Here is a 17,085-nt window from a genome sequence, read left to right as displayed (position 1 = left end):
GTGCTTAAGAACTCTGGACACCTCTATCTGGGGATTCTAGCAAAGCTGAATCACAATCCAAAAGGGTTCATCCAGGTAAGTGTCTGTGGCATTTATGTATCCGGTAGTAATACTGAAAAATAAAGTGCTTAAGGTCACGGCCAAGACTCTTAAAAGTTGTGTTCAAGAATAAAAAAAAGAGCTGAACTAGGAGAGTCAATAATATCATCTGAATTCTAAGTTCCTAAGGATACAACACTTCTAAGTTTCAATGGATAGTGAGATGCCAAAACTATTCAGAAGCAAAAAGCTACTAAGTCTCGCTCATCTAAGTGAAACTAAGCTTCATTGGAAACTCTGAGATTTATGGTATCTTAACTCTTTTTTTATCCTACTTTGTGCATATGCACACGTGATCCGCTTTGCTAAAAAAAATAAGAATTAAAAAATGCCTTTTGCGCGTAAGCACCGATCTGTGCGTACGCACACTTTGTAATTCCCTCTCTGCTCAGAGCGTTCGCACATGTTTGTGCATATGCACAACTTTTGTTTTCCACCTTGTGTGCGTATGCACACGTCTATGTGCGTACGCACAAGTGCTGTTTTGGGCATACTTTTTATTGCTCTTTGAATTAAGCCCTAATGCACTTCTGCCCCCTCCATCCTTCTCTTCTCTTACTTTTATCCTATTTTCTACTTATTCTAGTTAGTTTTAATTGTATCTCATTTTCATTTTAGTAATTATATTAGTTTTGGTTTAGTTGTTTGTTAATTAAATAAGTTGCAAGTATTTGCTTGATGTTGATTGGGTAGTTTCTTGCTTGAATTTTGGTTTAATTTTTGATGAATATGTGCACTGAGCATTAAGTCTTTGTTTGTTGCCTAAATGAATTTTGAGTTTGATTCATATGTTGTAGCTACCACATATTTTAAACTATATCCTTGTTTGGCATCTTAACCATGAATTGTGCGCTTTTACTTTAGTGAATTGAATTGAATTACTTGTTCATTATGATTTTTACACCAATATAATCACATAACAAGATCCTTGTTTGTTTCTAATGTTTTGTATTTATTTGAGTGATTTGACTTTATTCTTATCAAGCCTGTCACTTTTTACAACAAGAACCCTGTCCGTGTGATTATTTCCTTATTCTTAAGAATGAATAAGCAGTTCTCTTTTTATAATTGGAATTGTCATTGTTTATTGTGCTTCTATATCAATTTTTTACTTTCACTTGCACAATTTCAATATCCAACATCTCAACTATTCAATTCACTTTAGTTGTGGTCACCAAAGTTTGTTTTGTCTCACTTCTTGCTTATCTTTATGTAAAACCTAGATTACTTAATTGATGAATGCATGCTATTTCTTTTGATTGTGTGGATGCCGTTTTTCCCACCCAATGTGTGTTTTCTAAATCGTACACACTTAGAATACACACATTATCTTTTATCATACCACACGTTTATGACCTCTTCCTCAATTATTGTTTATTTGTTTTATCCAGTAGCTCGAGCCCTAGTGGCTACCAGTTGAAGGGGGAGCCTCCTAGTTCTTCACCCCCGGATTATGTGCATGCACGGAGGATCGTGCAATGTTTAAATATGGGGGAGGATCCGTGATGAGCGGATAATTTATACGCTTTTTGGCACTATTTTTAGTACATTTTAGTTAGTTTTTAGTATGTTTTTTTGTGATTTCAGGTATTTTCTGGCTGAAATTAAGGAACCTGAGCAAAAATCTGATTCAGAGGCTGAAAATGGACTGCATATGCTGTTAGACTCTGACCTCCCTGCACTCGAAGTGGATTTTCCGGAGCTACAGAAGCCCAATTGGCGCTCTCAATTGCGTTAGAAAGTAGACATCCTGGTATTTTTCAGCAATATATAATAGTCCATACTTTGCCCAACAATTGATGGCCCAAACCGGCGTTCCAAATCAGCTTCAGAATTCCCGGTGTTTAATGCCGGAAATGGCACAAAAGTTGGAGTTAAACGCCTAAACTGGCACAAAAGCTGGCGTTTAACTCCAGGAAAAGTCTCTACACATGAAAGCTTCAATGCTCAGCCCAAGCACACACCAAGTGGACCCCGGAAGTGGATTTTTACGTCATTTACTCATTTCTGTATACCCTAGGTTACTAGTTCACTATTAATAGGACCTTTTGACATTGTATCTTTACCTCATGACACATTACACGTTTCTTATTGTATCTTCTATGGCATGAGTCTCTAAACCCCATGGTTGGGGGTGAGGAGCTCTGCTGTGTCTTGATGGATTAATACAATTACTACTGTTTTTCATTCAATCACGCTTGCTTCTATTCTAAGATATCACTTGTTCTTTAACTTGATGAATGTGATGATCCGTGACACTCATCATCATTCTTACCTATGAACGTGTGCCTGACAAACACCTCCGTTCTACTTTAGATTGAGTGAATATCTCTCGGATTCCTTAATCAGAATCTTCGTGGTATAAGCTAGAATTGATGGCGGCATTCAAGAGAATCCGGAAGGTCTAAACCTTGTCTGTGGTATTCTGAGTAGGATTCAAGGATTGAATGACTGTGACAAGCTTCAAACTCCTGAAGGCTGGGCATTAGTGACAGACGCAAAAGAATCACTGGATTCTATTCCAACCTGATTGAGAACCGACAGATGATTAGCCGTGCTGTGACAGAGCACGTTGAACATTTTCACTGAGAGGATGGGAGGTAGCCATTGACAATAGTGAAACCCTACATACAGCTTGCCATGGAAGGAGCCTTGCATGCATGAAGAAGAAGACAGTGGGAAAGTAGAGATTCAAAAGATAAAGCATCTCCAAAACCTCAACCTGTTCTCCATTACTGCAAAACAAGTATTTATTTCATGTTCTTTTACTCTTCACAATTAAACCTAAGAATTATTGATATCCTGACTAAGAGTTACAAGATAACCATAGCTTGCTTCAAGCCAACAATCTCCGTGGGATCGACCCTTACTCACGTAAGGTATTACTTGGACGACCCAGTGCAGTTGCTGGTTAGTTGTGCGGAATTACAAAAGTGTGATTGCAATTTTGTGCACCAAGTTTTTGGCGCCGTTGCCAGGGATTTTTCGAGTTTGGACAACTGACGGTGTATCTTGTTGCTTAGATTAGGACTATTTTATTTTTGTTGGTTTAGAGTCTTTTATTTGAGTTTAGTTTCATATTTTAAGTTTGGTATCAATTGCATGTTTTTTTTCTTTTAATTTTTCGAATTTACATGTTCTTAGTCCCTTCTTGATCTTTAAAAAATTCTAAGTTTGGTGTCTTCTTTGTGTTTTCCTTTAAATTTTCGAAAATTTGTGTTTGATTTTCTAAAAATTTTAAGTTTGGTGTCATTTTGTTGTTTTTCTCTTCCCTCATTTCAAAAATCAAATCTTTTTCAAAATAATTTTCAATCATATCTTTTTAATTGCTAATTCCAAAATCTTTTTAATTAATTAATTGATTTAGTTTTCAATTTGCTTTGATTTTATTTTTTTTAGTTTTCGAAATTTTACTTTATTTTCTTTTCCATTTATTTTATTATTTTCGGTCATTTTTTATTAAAAACGAAAATATATATATATATATATATATATATATATATATATATATATATATATATATATATATCCACATCATCTCCCTTTCTCCATCATGGACCTAAGTGGAATTGAGCAGTCCAGAAGGACTCTGGGGTCATATGCTAACCCCATCACAGCTGCATATGGGAGTAGCATCTATATACCTCCCATTAAAGCAAGCAACTTTGAGCTAAACCCTCAACTCATTATCATGGTGCAGCAAAACTGCCAGTATTCCGGTCTTCCACAGGAAGAACCTACTGAGTTTCTGGCACAGTTCTTACAAATTGCTGACACAGTACGTGATAAAGAGGTGGATCAGGATGTCTACAGATTATTACTGTTTCCATTTGCTGTAAAAGATCAAGCTAAGAGGTGGTTAAATAACCAACCCACAGCAAGCATAAAAACATGGAGACAGTTATCAGACAAATTTCTGAATCAATTTTACCCTCCAAAAAGGATGACACAGCTAAGGCTGGACATCCAAGGCTTTAAACAAGAGGATAATGAATCCCTTTATAATGCCTGTGAGAGGTACAGAGGTATGCTAAGAAAATGCCCCTCTGAAATATTTTCAGAGTGGGTACAGTTAGACATTTTCTATTATGGGCTCACATAAAAATCTCAGATGTCTTTAGACCACTCAGCTGGTGGATCTATACACATGCGGAAGACGATTGAAGAGGCTCAAGAGCTTATATATACTGTTGCTAGAAATCAATATTTGTACTCTAGCAGTGAGCCCTCTACAAAAGAAGAAGCCATGGCAGTTACTACTAATCCTAATCCTCAAGAACAGGTTATTGAGCTTAATCAGCAATTACTCCTGATGACAAAACAGTTAGCAGAATTCAAAGAGATGCTCCAAGAAACCAAAATTGCTAACAAGAATATAGAATCACAGTTGAATCAGACAAAACAGCAGTTATCTAAACAGATAATAGAAGAATTCCAAGCAGTTCAACTGAGGAGTGGGAAGACATTGAATAATACTGCTCAAAGTAGCAAAAAGCTAAGAAAGGAACAACTGACAGAGGATAACCAAACCACTGCCCAAAATCCCTCTGAGGACAGTAAGAGCCCAGAGAGGAATACTCCTGGCGTTCAAACGCCAGAAAGGGGGGAAGGTTGGCGTTAAACGCCCATTCCTTGCCCAGTTCTGGCGTTCAAATTCCAGAAAAGGGGGGAAAGTTGGCGTTAAACACCCATTCCTCACCCAATCCTGGCGTTCAAACGCCAATGAGGAATCAGACACCTGAGAGTGCTGATAGTAACCCCTCTAAGAAGGCTTCTCCAACCACTTCTGTAGGAAATAAACCTGCAGCAACTAAGGTTGAAAAGTATAAAGCCAAGATGCCTTATCCTCAGAAACTCCGCCAAGCGAAACAGGATAAGCAATTTGCCCGCTTTGCAGACTATCTCAGGACTCTTGAAATAAAGATTCCGTTTGCAGAGGCACTTGAGCAAATACCTTCTTATGCTAAGTTCATGAAAGAGATCTTAAGTCATAAGAAGGATTGAAGAGAAACTGAAAAGGTGTTTCTCACTGAAGAATGGAGTGCAGTCATTCTGAAAAGCTTACCAGAGAAGCTTCAAGATACAGGGAGCTTTATGATACCATGCACATTAGAAGGTGCTTGTACCAAGACAGCCTTATGTGACCTTGGAGCAAGTATCAACCTAATACCTGCATCCACTATCAGAAAGCTTGGGTTGACTGAAGAAGTCAAACCAACGCGGATATGTCTTCAACTTGCTGATGGCTCCATTAAATATCCATCAGGCATAATTGAGGACATGATTGTCAAGGTTGGGCCATTTGCCTTTCCAACTGACTTTGTAGTGCTGGAAATGGAGGAGCACAAGAGTGCAACTCTCATCCTAGGAAGACCCTTCCTGGCAACTGGACGAACTCTCATTGATGTACAAAAAGGGGAAGTGACCCTAAGAGTCAATGAGGATGAGTTCAAGTTGAATGCTGTCAAAGCTATGTAGCATCCAGACACATCAAATGACTGCATGAGCACTGATATTATTGACTCTTTAGTGGAAGAGATCAATATGACTGAGAGTCTCGAATCAGAGCTAGAGGATATCTTTAAAGATGTTCAGCCTGACCTGGAGGAACCAGAGGAAATAAAAGAACCTCTGAAAATTCGTTAGGAAGAGGGTAAGCCTCCTAAACCCAAGCTCAAGCCATTACCACCATCCCTGAAGTATGCATTTCTGAGAGAAGGTGACACTTTTCCAGTGATTATAAGCTCTACTTTAAACTCACAGGAAGAGGAAGCACTAATTCAAGTGCTAAGGACACATAAGACAGCTCTTGGGTGGTCCATAAGTGATCTTAAGGGCATTAGCCCAGCAAGATGCATGCACAAGATCCTATTGGAAGATAATGCCAAGCCAGTGGTTCAACCACAGAGGCGGCTAAATCCAGCCATGAAGGAGGTGGTGCAGAAAGAGGTCACTAAATTACTAGAGGCTGGGATTATTTATCCTATTTCTAATAGCCCCTGGGTGAGCCCTGTCCAAGTTCTCCCCAAAAAGGGAGGCATGACAGTGGTCCATAATGAAAAGAATGAACTGATTCCTACAAGAACAGTTACAGGGTGGCACATGTGTATTGACTACAGAAGGCTCAATACAGCCACCAGAAAGGATCATTTTCCTTTACCATTCATAGACCAAATGCTAGAAAGACTAGCGGGTCATGATTATTACTGCTTTTTGGACGGCTACTCAGGCTATAACCAAATTGCAGTAGACCCTCAGGACCAAGAGAAAATAGCATTTTCATGTCCTTCTGGAGTATTTACCTACAGAAGGATGCCTTTTGGTCTGTGCAATGCACCTGCAACCTTCCAGAGGTGCATGCTCTTTATCTTCTCAGATATGGTAGAGAAATTTCTGGAAGTCTTCATGGATGACTTTTCAGTATTTGGAGACTCATTCAGCTCATGCCTTAACTATCTAGCACTTGTTTTGAAAAGATACCAAGAGACCAACCTAGTTTTAAACTGGGAGAAATGTCATTTTATGGTGACTGAAGGAATTGTCCTTGGGCATAAAATTTCAAGCAAGGGAATAGAGGTGGGTCAAGTAAAGGTGGAGGTAATTGAAAAATTACCACCACCTGCCAATGTTAAGGCAATTAGATGCTTTCTGGGACATGCAGGATTCTACAGGAGGTTTATAAAGGATTTTTCAAAAATTGCAAAACCTCTAAGTAACCTACTAGCTGCTGACACACCATTTGTGTTTGACACACAGTGTCTGCAGGCATTTGAGACCCTGAAAGCCAAGCTGGTCACAACACCAGTTATTTCTGCACCAGACTGGACATTACCATTTGAACTAATGTGTGATGCCAGTGACCATGCCATTGGTGCAATGTTGGGACAGAGGCATAACAAGCTTCTGCACGTCATTTATTATGCTAGCCGTGTTCTAAATGACGCACAGAAGAATTATACAACCACAGAAAAAGAGTTACTTGTAGTGGTTTATGCCATTGACAAGTTTAGATCCTTTTTAGTAGGGTCAAAAGTGATTGTGTACACTGACCATGCTGCTCTTAAATACTTACTCACAAAGCAGGATTCAAAACCCAGGCTTATAAGGTGGGTGTTGCTTCTGCAAGAGTTTGATATAGATATAAGAGACAGAAAAGGGACAGAGAACCAGGTAGCTGAGCATTTGTCCCGAATAGAACCAGTGGCAGGGGCGTCCCTCCCTTCTACTGAGATCTCTGAGACATTTCCAAATGAGCAACTCTTTGCCATTCAGGAAGCTCCATGGTTTGTAGACATTGCAAACTATAAAGCTGTGAGGTTCATACCACAGGAGTACAGTAGAGTGTAAAGAAAAAAATTAATTTCAGATGCCAAGTACTACCTATGGGATGAGCCATGTCTCTTTAAGAGATGTGCAGACGGAATAATTCGCAGATGTGTACCTAGAGAGGAAGCATAAAGAATCCTGTGGCATTGCCATGGATCACAGTATGGGGGACATTTTGGAGGTGAGAAAACAGCCACTAAGGTCCTCCAATGTGGATTCTACTGGCCTACTCTCTATAGGGATGCCCGAGAGTTTGTGCGTAACTGTGACAGTTGCCAAAGAGCTGGTAACTTGCCTCATGGTTACGCCATGTCTCAACAAGGGATCTTAGAGATTGAATTATTTGATGTATGGGAAATTGACTTCATGGGTCCCTTCCCACCATCATACTCAAACACTTATATTCTGGTGGCAGTAGACTATGTATCTAAATGGGTAGAAGCAATTGCCATACCCAATAATGATACCAAGACCGTGCTGAAATTCCTCCAGAAACACATCTTCAGCAGGTTTGGTGTTCCCAGAGTACTAATCAGTTATGGGGGCACTCATTTCTGCAATAAACAGTTGTACTCTGCTATGGTTCGATATGGAATTAACCACAAAGTAGCAACTCCATATCATCCACAGACAAATGGGCAAGCTGAAGTCTCTAATAGAGAGCTAAAAAGAATCCTGGAACGGACTGTTATTGCCCGTAGAAAGGATTGGGCAAAGAGCTTGGATGATGCTCTGTGGGCATACAGAACATCATACAAGACTCCTATAGGAACCTCTCCATACCAACTTGTGTATGGGAAGGCCTGTCATCTGCCCGTGGAACTGGAACATAAAGTCTACTGGGCAACTAGATTCCTAAACATGGATGCTAAGTTAGCTGGTGAAAAAAGATTGCTCCAGCTAAATGAGCTAGAGGAGTTCAGACTCAGTGCCTTCGAAAATGCAAAAATCTATAAGGAAAAGGCAAAGAAGTGGCATGACAAAAAATTGTCATCCAGAGTCTTTGAACCAGGACAAAAAGTTCTGCTCTTCAACTCTAGGCTCAGACTATTCCCAAGAAAACTTAAATCCCAATGGAGGGGTCCGTATGTGATTACAGGAGTGTCACCATATGGATATGTTGAGCTTCAGGATATTGATTCTGATAAAAAGTTCATTGTTAATGGATAGAGGATCAAACATTATCTTGAAAGCAATTTTAAGCAAGAATGCTCAAAGCTGAGGCTTGAATGAATCTCAGTAAAAGGTCCAGCTAAAGACGATAAAGAAGCGCTTGCTGGGAGGCAACCCAGTCATTAGCAGGTTATCTGTTTTATTTAATAAAGGTTTGATACATATTCTCAAAGGGTGATCATCAAAATTGAAGAAATTCACAGAGTTACAGAAGGATTCAGTGCAAAAAGCAGAGAAAAGGAGCTTGCTGGCGAAAAAACGCCAGTAAGGGGTACTCTGGGCGTTAAACGCCAGAATGGATACCATTCTGGGCGTTTAACACCAGTAAAGGTACCATTTTGGGTGTTAAACGCCAGAATGGGCACCATTCTGGGCGTTTAATGCCAGGTGTGCAGCATCCTGGGCGTTTAGCAAAACGCCCAGTGATGAAGGGGTTTCTGGTGTTTAACGCCAGCCAGGGTACCTGGCTGGGCGTTAAACGCCCATATTGGCCAACATTTGGGCGTTAAACGCCATAATGGATACCATTCTGGGCGTTTAACGCCAGATAGGTGGGGGACAGAGACTTTGCTTTCCACTTCAATTTTTTTCAAACTTTCTTGTTTTGATCCATAATTTTCTGCATAAACACATTTCAAACTTTCATCATTCACCTTCAAATCTTAAAAATTAAAATCATTCTTCAAATCTCTTTCAAATCCTTTCTAAATCTTCAAAAACTCAAATATCTCTCAATTTCTTTCCATATCTTCTCAAATCTCCTTCAAAATTTTTGAAACCTCTCCCCCTCCCTTATAAATATAAGTTCGGCTATTCCCCTTTCCCCACCATTCAAATTTGCTCTCCTCCTCTCTTTCCTCTTTCTTTTCTTTTGCTTGAGGACAAGCAACCCTCTAAGTTTAGTGTGCTTTTCCGTGATCACTAAGCTAAGGCTCATCAAGATCATGGCTCCCAAAGGAAAACGAACCAATTCTAGAGGCAAGAAAGAGAATGCTCCAAAGGATCTTTGGAGTCAAGAGAGGTTCTTAACCAAAGAACATGCAGACCATTACCACAAAATAATGGGTCTAAGGTCAGTGATCCCCGAAATTAAATTCAATCTGAAAGAAGATGAATATCCGGAGATCCAAGAGCAAATTCAAAACAGAGGATGGGAAGTTCTAACCAACCCTGAGACAAAGGTTGGAAGAAACATGGTTCAGGAATTCTACTCAAATCTGTGGCTGACAGATAAGCAGAGAATGACTGGAACTGCTTTCCATACCTACAGAACCATGGTCAGAGGGAGAATTATTTACTTCATCTGGACAAAATAAGAGAGGTCTTCAAATTGCCTCAACTGCAAGATGATCATGAATCCTTCAATAGCAGAATGGTGAGAGCAGATAAGGGGTTGGATCAAGTTCTAGAGGACATATGCCTCTGATGAGCGGATAATTTGTACGCTTTTTGGCATTGTTTTTAGTATGTTTTTAGTATGATCTAGTTAGTTTTTAGTATATTTTTATTAGTTTTTAGTTAAAATTCACTTTTCTGGACTTTACTATGAGTTTGTGTGTTTTTCTGTGATTTCAGGAATTTTCATGCTGAAATTGAGGGACCTGAGCAAAAATCTGATTCAGAGACTAAAAAGGACTGCAGATGCTGTTGGATTCTGACCTCCCTACACTCGAAGTGGATTTTCTGGATCTACAGAAGCCCAATTGGCGCGCTCTCAACGGCGTTGGAAAGTAGACATCCTGGGCTTTCCAGCAATATATGATAGTCCATACTTTGCCCAAGATTTGATGGCCCAAACCGGCGTTCAAAGTCACCCTCAGGAATTCCAGCGTTAAACGCCGGAACTGGCACAAGAATGGGAGTTAAACGCCCAAACTGGCACCAAAGCTGGCGTTTAACTCCAAGAGGAGTCTCTACACGAAAATGCTTCAATGCTCAGCCCAAGCACACACCAAGTGGGTCCGGAAGTGGATTTTTATGTCATTTACTCATCTTTGTAAACCTTAGGCTACTAGTTCTCTATAAGTAGGACCTTTTACTATTGTATTTTTATCTTTGGATCTTTGGATCATTTTAGATCTTTTGATCATCTTTGGATCATTTTAGATCTTTTGATCATCTTTGGACATCTAGTTCTTAGATCATTGGGAGGCTGGCCATTCGGCCATGCCTAGACCTTGTTCTTATGTATTTTCAACGGTGGAGTTTCTACACACCATAGATTAAGGTGTGGAGCTCTGCTGTACCTCGAGTATTAATGCAATTACTATTGTTCTTCTATTCAATTCCGCTTGTTCTTGTTCTAAGATATCACTTGTTCTTCAACTTGATGAATGTGATGATCCGTGACACTCATCATCATTCTCACCTATGAACGTGTGACTGACAACCACCTCCGTTCTACCTTCGATTGGGTGAATATCTCTTGGATTCCTGATACACGATGCATGGTTGATCGCCTGACAACCGAGTGCTCGCCTGACAAACGAGCTAGCCATTCCGTGAGATCAGAGTCTTCGTGGTATAGGCTAGAACTGATGGCGGCATTCAAGAGAATCCGGAAGGTCTAACCTTGTCTGTGGTATTCTGAGTAGGATTCAATGATTGAATGACTGTGACGTGCTTCAAACTCCTGAAGGCGGGGCGTTAGTGACAGACGCAAAAGAATCACTGGATTCTATTCCGGCCTGGTCGAGAACCGACAGATGGATAGCCGTGCCGTGACAGGGTGCGTTGAACATTTCCACTGAGAGGATGGGAGGTAGCCACTGACAACGGTGAAACCCTTGCTTAAGCTTGCCATGGAAAGGAGTAAGAAGGATTGGATGAAGACAGCAGGAAAGCAGAGAGACGGAAGGGAAGGCATCTTCATACGCTTATCTGAAATTCCTACCAATGAATTACATAAATATCTCTATCTTTATCTTTATGTTTTATGCGTTTATCACCATACCCATTTGAGTTTGCCTGACTAAGATTTACAAGGTGACCATAGCTTGCTTCATACCAACAATCTCTGTGGGATCGACCCTTACCCGCGTAAGGTTTATTACTTGGACGACCCAGTACACTTGCTGGTTAGTTGTGCGAAGTTGTAGTGATCACAACTTCGTGCACCAAGTTTTTGGCGCCGTTGCCGGGGATTGTTGAGTTTGGACAACTGACGGTTCATCTTGTTGCTTAGATTAGGTATTTTTTTTTTCGGAATTCTTGAAGATGAATTCTAGAGTTTCATGATGATTTGTTGAAGTCTGGCTGGCTGTGAAGCCATGTCTAATTTCATTGGACCGAGGTTTCAACTTATCAACACAAGAGCTTGTTGATTTTTATCAATCTTGCTGTTGGAGCAGTGATCTGCTAAGGCTTGGCTGGCCATTGGCCATGTCTAGTGTTTTGGACCGAAGCTTTCCTTGAAAGCTTGGCTGGCTGTGAAGCCATGTCTAATTCCTGGACTGGAGTCTTAGACTAAACATTGCATGATTCCTGGAGTTCTCATTAAGAATTTTGATACCTTTATCTTCTTTTTCCACTTAATTTTCAAAAATCACAAAAAAAAATTTTACAAAGTCATAAAATCCAAAAATATTTCTTGTTTGAGTCTAGTGTCTCATGTTAAGTTTGGTGTCAATTGTATGCATTCATTCATGTGTCTTAGTGATCTTCAAGATGTTCTTGATGATTTCTTACTCTAATCTTTAAATTCTCTTGACTTGAGTGTTTTGTGTGTCTCATATGCATTCTCATTAGTGTCAGTAGTATACAAACTGCTAAGTTTGGTGTCTTGCATGCATTGTTATTTGATAAATCCAAAAATATTTTTAATTTGTGTCTTCTCAAGTCAATAATACAGAGAATTGAAGATTCAGAACATACAGCAGAGGAATTACACAGAAAAAGCTGGGCGTTCAAAACGCCCAATGAAGAAGGACAGACTGGCGTTTAAACGCCAGCCAGGGTACCTGGTTGGGCATTTAACGCCCAAAAGGGTATAGTTTTGGGCGTTAAACGCCAGAATGTGCACCATTCTGGGCGTTTAACGCCAGGATGGCACAAGAGGGAAGATTTTGTTTTTAATGCAGATTTTTTTTTCAGTTTTCAAACTTTTTCAAAATCAAATCTTTTTCAAATCATATCTTTTCAATCATATGTTTTCAAAATCAATTTCTTTCTATTTTTAAAAATACTTGCTATCAATCAATGATTTGATTCAACATTTCAAGTATGTTGCCTTTTCTGTTGAGAAAGGTTTAATGTTTGAATCATATCTTTTCTTGTTAGCCAAGTTTTTAATTTTCAAAATCAAATCTTTTTAAAATGTTTTTCAAATCATATCTTCTCAATCACATCTTTTTAAAACTAATCATATCTTCTTAACCACATCTTTTTCAAAATAGTTTTCAATCAAATCTTTTTGATTTCTAATTTCAAAATCTTTTTCAAAAATCACTTGATTTCTTTTCCACTTTCATTTTCGAAAACCAATTAGTGTTTTTCAAAAATGTTTTCAAAATCTTTTACTTAATTTTCGAAAATTACTTCCCTTCTTCTCACGTCCTTCTATTTATGGACTAACACTATTCCTTAATGCAAAATTCGAACTCCATCTTCTTTGATAAGTTCGAATTTTCTACTTCTGTCTTCTACTTTTCTTTTCCTCTGACACCTAAAGGAATCTCTATACTGTGACATAGAGGATTCCACATTTTCTTGTTCCCTTCTCTTTCTTATGAGCAGGAGCAAGGACAAAAGCATTCTTGTTGAGGCTGATCCTGAACCTGAAAGGACCTTGAAGAGAAAGCTAAGAGAAGCCAAAGCACAACTCTCTGTAGAGGACCTAACAGAAATCTTCAAAGAAGAAGAACCTATGGCAGCCGAAAACAACAACAATACCAACAATGCAAGGAAGGTGCTGGGTGACTTTACTGCACCTACTCCCGACTTTTATGGGAGAAGCATCTCTATCCCTGCCATTGGAGCAAACAACGTTGAGCTTAAGCCTCAATTAGTTTCTCTAATGCAACAGAATTGCAAGTTCCATGGACTTCCATTAGAAGATCCTCATCAGTTTATAGCTGAATTCTTGCAAATCTGTGACACTGTCAAGACTAATGGGGTTGACCCTGAGGTCTACAGACTTATGCTATTCCCTTTTGCTGTAAGAGACAGAGCTAGGACATGGTTGGACTCACAACCTAAAGAAAGCCTGGACTCTTGGGAAAAGCTAGTCAATGCCTTCTTGGCAAAGTTCTTTCCACCTCAAAAATTGAGTAAGCTTAGAGTGGAAGTCCAAACCTTCAGACAGAAGGAAGGAGAATCCCTCTATGAAGCTTGGGAAAGATACAAACAATTAATCAGAAAGTGTCCTTCTGATATGCTTTCTGAAGGGAGCATCATAGGTATTTTCTATGATGGTCTCTCTGAACTATCCAAAATGTCTTTGGATAGCTCTGCTGGAGGATCTCTTCATCTGAAGAAGACGCCTACAGAAGCTCAAGAGCTGATTGAAATGGTTGCAAATAACCAATTCATGTACACTTTTGAAAGAAATCCTGTGAACAATGGGACTAGTCAGAAGAAAGGAGTTCTTGAGATTGACACTCTGAATGCCATATTGGCTCAGAACAAAATATTGACTCAACAAGTCAATATGATTTCTCAAAGTCTGTCTGGAATGCAAAATGCACCAAACAGTACTAAGGAGGCTTCATCTGAGGAAGAAGCTTATGATCCTGAGAACCCTTCAATGGAAGAGGTGAATTACATGGGAGAACCCTATGGAAACACCTATAATCCTTCATGGAGAAATCATCCAAATCTCTCATGGAAGGATCAACAGAGACCTCAACAAGGTTTCAACAATAATAATGGTGAAAGAAATAGGTTTAGCAATAGCAAGCCTTTTCCATCATCTTCTCAGCAACAGACAGAGAATTCTAAGCAGAACACCTCTGACTTAGCAACCATGGTCTCTGATCTAATCAGAACCACTCAAAGTTTCATGACTGAAACAAGGTCCTCCATTAGAAACTTGGAGGCACAAGTGGGTCAGCTGAGCAAGAAAATTACTGAACTCCCTCCTAGTACTCTCCCAAGCAATACAGAAGAAAATCCAAAAGGAGAATGCAAGGCCATCAACATGGCCGAATTTTGGGAGGAAGGAGAGGCAGTGAACGCCACTGAGAAAGACCTCAATGGACGTCCACTGGCCTCCAATGAGTCCCCCAATGAGGAACCATGGGAATCTGAGGCTCAAAATGAGACCATAGAGATTCCATTGGACTTCCTTCTGCCATTCATGAGCTCTGATGAGTATTCTTCCTCTGAAGAGGATGAGTATGTCACTGAAGAGCAAGTTGCTAGATACCTTGGAGCAATCATGAAGCTAAATAACAAGTTATTTGGAAATGAGACTTGGGAGGATGAACCCCCTTTGCTCACCAAAGAACTAGATGACTTGTCTAGGCAGAAATTACCTCAAAAGAGACAGGATCCTGGGAAGTCTTCAATACCTTGTACCATAGGCACCATGACCTTCAAGAAGGCCTTGTGTGACTTAGGGTCAAGTGTAAACCTCATGCCTCTCTCTGTAATGGAGAAGCTAGGGATCTTTGAGGTACAAGCTGCAAAAATCTCACTAGAGATGGCAGACAACTCAAGAAAACAGGCTTATGGACTTGTAGAGGATGTTCTGGTAAAAATTGAAGACCATTACATCCCTACTGATTTCATAGTCCTAGAGACTGGGAAGTGCATGGATGAATCCATCATCCTTGGCAGACCCTTCCTAGCCACAGCAAAGGCTGTGATTGATGTTGATATAGGAGAGTTGATCATTCAAGTGAATGAAGAATCCTTTGTGTTTGAGGCTCAAGGATATCCCTCTGTCACCATGGAGAGGAAGCATGAAGAGCTTCTCTCAAAACAGAGCCAAACAGAGCCCCCACAGTCAAACTCTAAGTTTGGTGTTGGGAGGCCACAACCAAACTCTAAGTTTGGTGTTGAACCCCCACATTCAAACTCTAAGTTTGGTGTTGGGAGGTTCCAACATGGCTCTGAGCATTTCTGAGGCTCTATGAGAGCCCACTGTCAAGCTACTGACATTAAAGAAGCGCTTGTTGGGAGGCAACCCAATGTTATATTTTGACTATTTTCCTTTGTTATTTTATGTTTTTTTGTAGGTTGATGATCATGAGAAGTCACAAAATCAATAAAAAAAGCAAAAACAGAATGAAAACAGGAAGAAAAATAACACACCCTGGAGGAAGAACTTACTGGCGTTTAAACGCCAGTAAGGCTAGCTGTTGGGCGTTTAACGCCCAGTCTGGCACCATTCTGGGCGTTTAACGCCAGAAAGGGGCACCAAACTGGTGTTAAACGCCAGAAAAGGGCAAGAAGCTGGCGTTAAACGCCAGAAATGGGCACCAGCTCGGCGTTTAACGCCAGAAATGGCTAAAAACGCATTTTTGCATGCCATTTGGTGCAGGGATAACTTTTCCTTGACACCTCAGGATCTGTGGACCCCACAGGATCCCTACTTACCCCACCACTCTCTCTCTTCTTCACCCATTCACCAATCACCTCAACACCTCTTCCCCAAAAACCCTTCACCTATCAAATCTCATCTTTCTCTTCACCACTCACATCCATCCTTCACAAAACCCCACCTACCTCACCATTCAAATTCAAACCACTTTCCCACCCAAACCCACCCTCAATTAACCAAACCCTACCCTTTCCCCACTCCTATATAAACCCTCCTTCACTCCTTCATTTTCACACAACCTAAACACCACTTCTCCCCCCTTTGGCCGAACACAAAGCCATTCCCTTCTTCCTCATTTCTTCTTCTTCTACTCTCTTCTTTCTCCTTTTGCTCGAGGACGAGCAAACATTTTAAGTTTGGTGTGGTAAAAGCATTGCTTTTTGTTTTTCCATAACCATTTATGGCATCCAAGGCCGGAGAAACCTCTAGAAAGAGGAAAGGGAAGGCAAAAGCTTCCACCTCCGAGTCATGGGAGATGGAGAGATTCATCTCAAGGGTGCATCAAGACCACTTCTATGAAGTTGTGGCCTTGAAGAAGGTGGTCCCCGAGGTCCCTTTTTCACTCAAAAAGGGTGAATATCCGGAGATCCGACATGAGATCCGAAGAAGAGGTTGGGAAGTTCTTACTAACCCCATTCAACAAGTCGGAATCTTAATGGTTCAAGAGTTCTATGCCAATGCATGGATCACCAAGAACCATGATCAAAGTGCGAACCCGGATCCAAAGAATTGGCTTACCATGGTTCGGGGGAAATACTTGGATTTTAGTCCGGAAAGTGTAAGGTTGGCATTCAATTTGCCCATGATGCAAGGAGATGAACATCCTTACACTAGAAGGGTCAACTTTGATCAAAGGTTGGACCAAGTCCTCACAGTTATTTGTGAAGAGGCCACCCAATGGAAGAGAGATTCAAGAGGGAAGCCGGTTCAATTGAGAAGGCATG

At 40.3% G+C, this 17,085-nt stretch overlaps 1 non-coding gene across 1 annotated transcript; it reads right to left on the bottom strand.

The window, feature by feature from the left end:
- Positions 1-13,867: 13,867 nt before the first annotated feature.
- LOC112699809 (small nucleolar RNA R71) lies at positions 13,868-13,975 on the bottom strand. Its single transcript, XR_003152747.1, has one exon. It is a non-coding gene; the product is annotated as a small nucleolar RNA R71 (small nucleolar RNA).
- Positions 13,976-17,085: the final 3,110 nt, after the last annotated feature.

Source organism: Arachis hypogaea, chromosome 6 (assembly GCF_003086295.3).
Source record: "Arachis hypogaea cultivar Tifrunner chromosome 6, arahy.Tifrunner.gnm2.J5K5, whole genome shotgun sequence".
In the NCBI taxonomy this organism is placed as follows: domain Eukaryota; kingdom Viridiplantae; phylum Streptophyta; class Magnoliopsida; order Fabales; family Fabaceae; genus Arachis; species Arachis hypogaea.
This window is presented reverse-complemented; position numbering and strand designations above follow the sequence as displayed.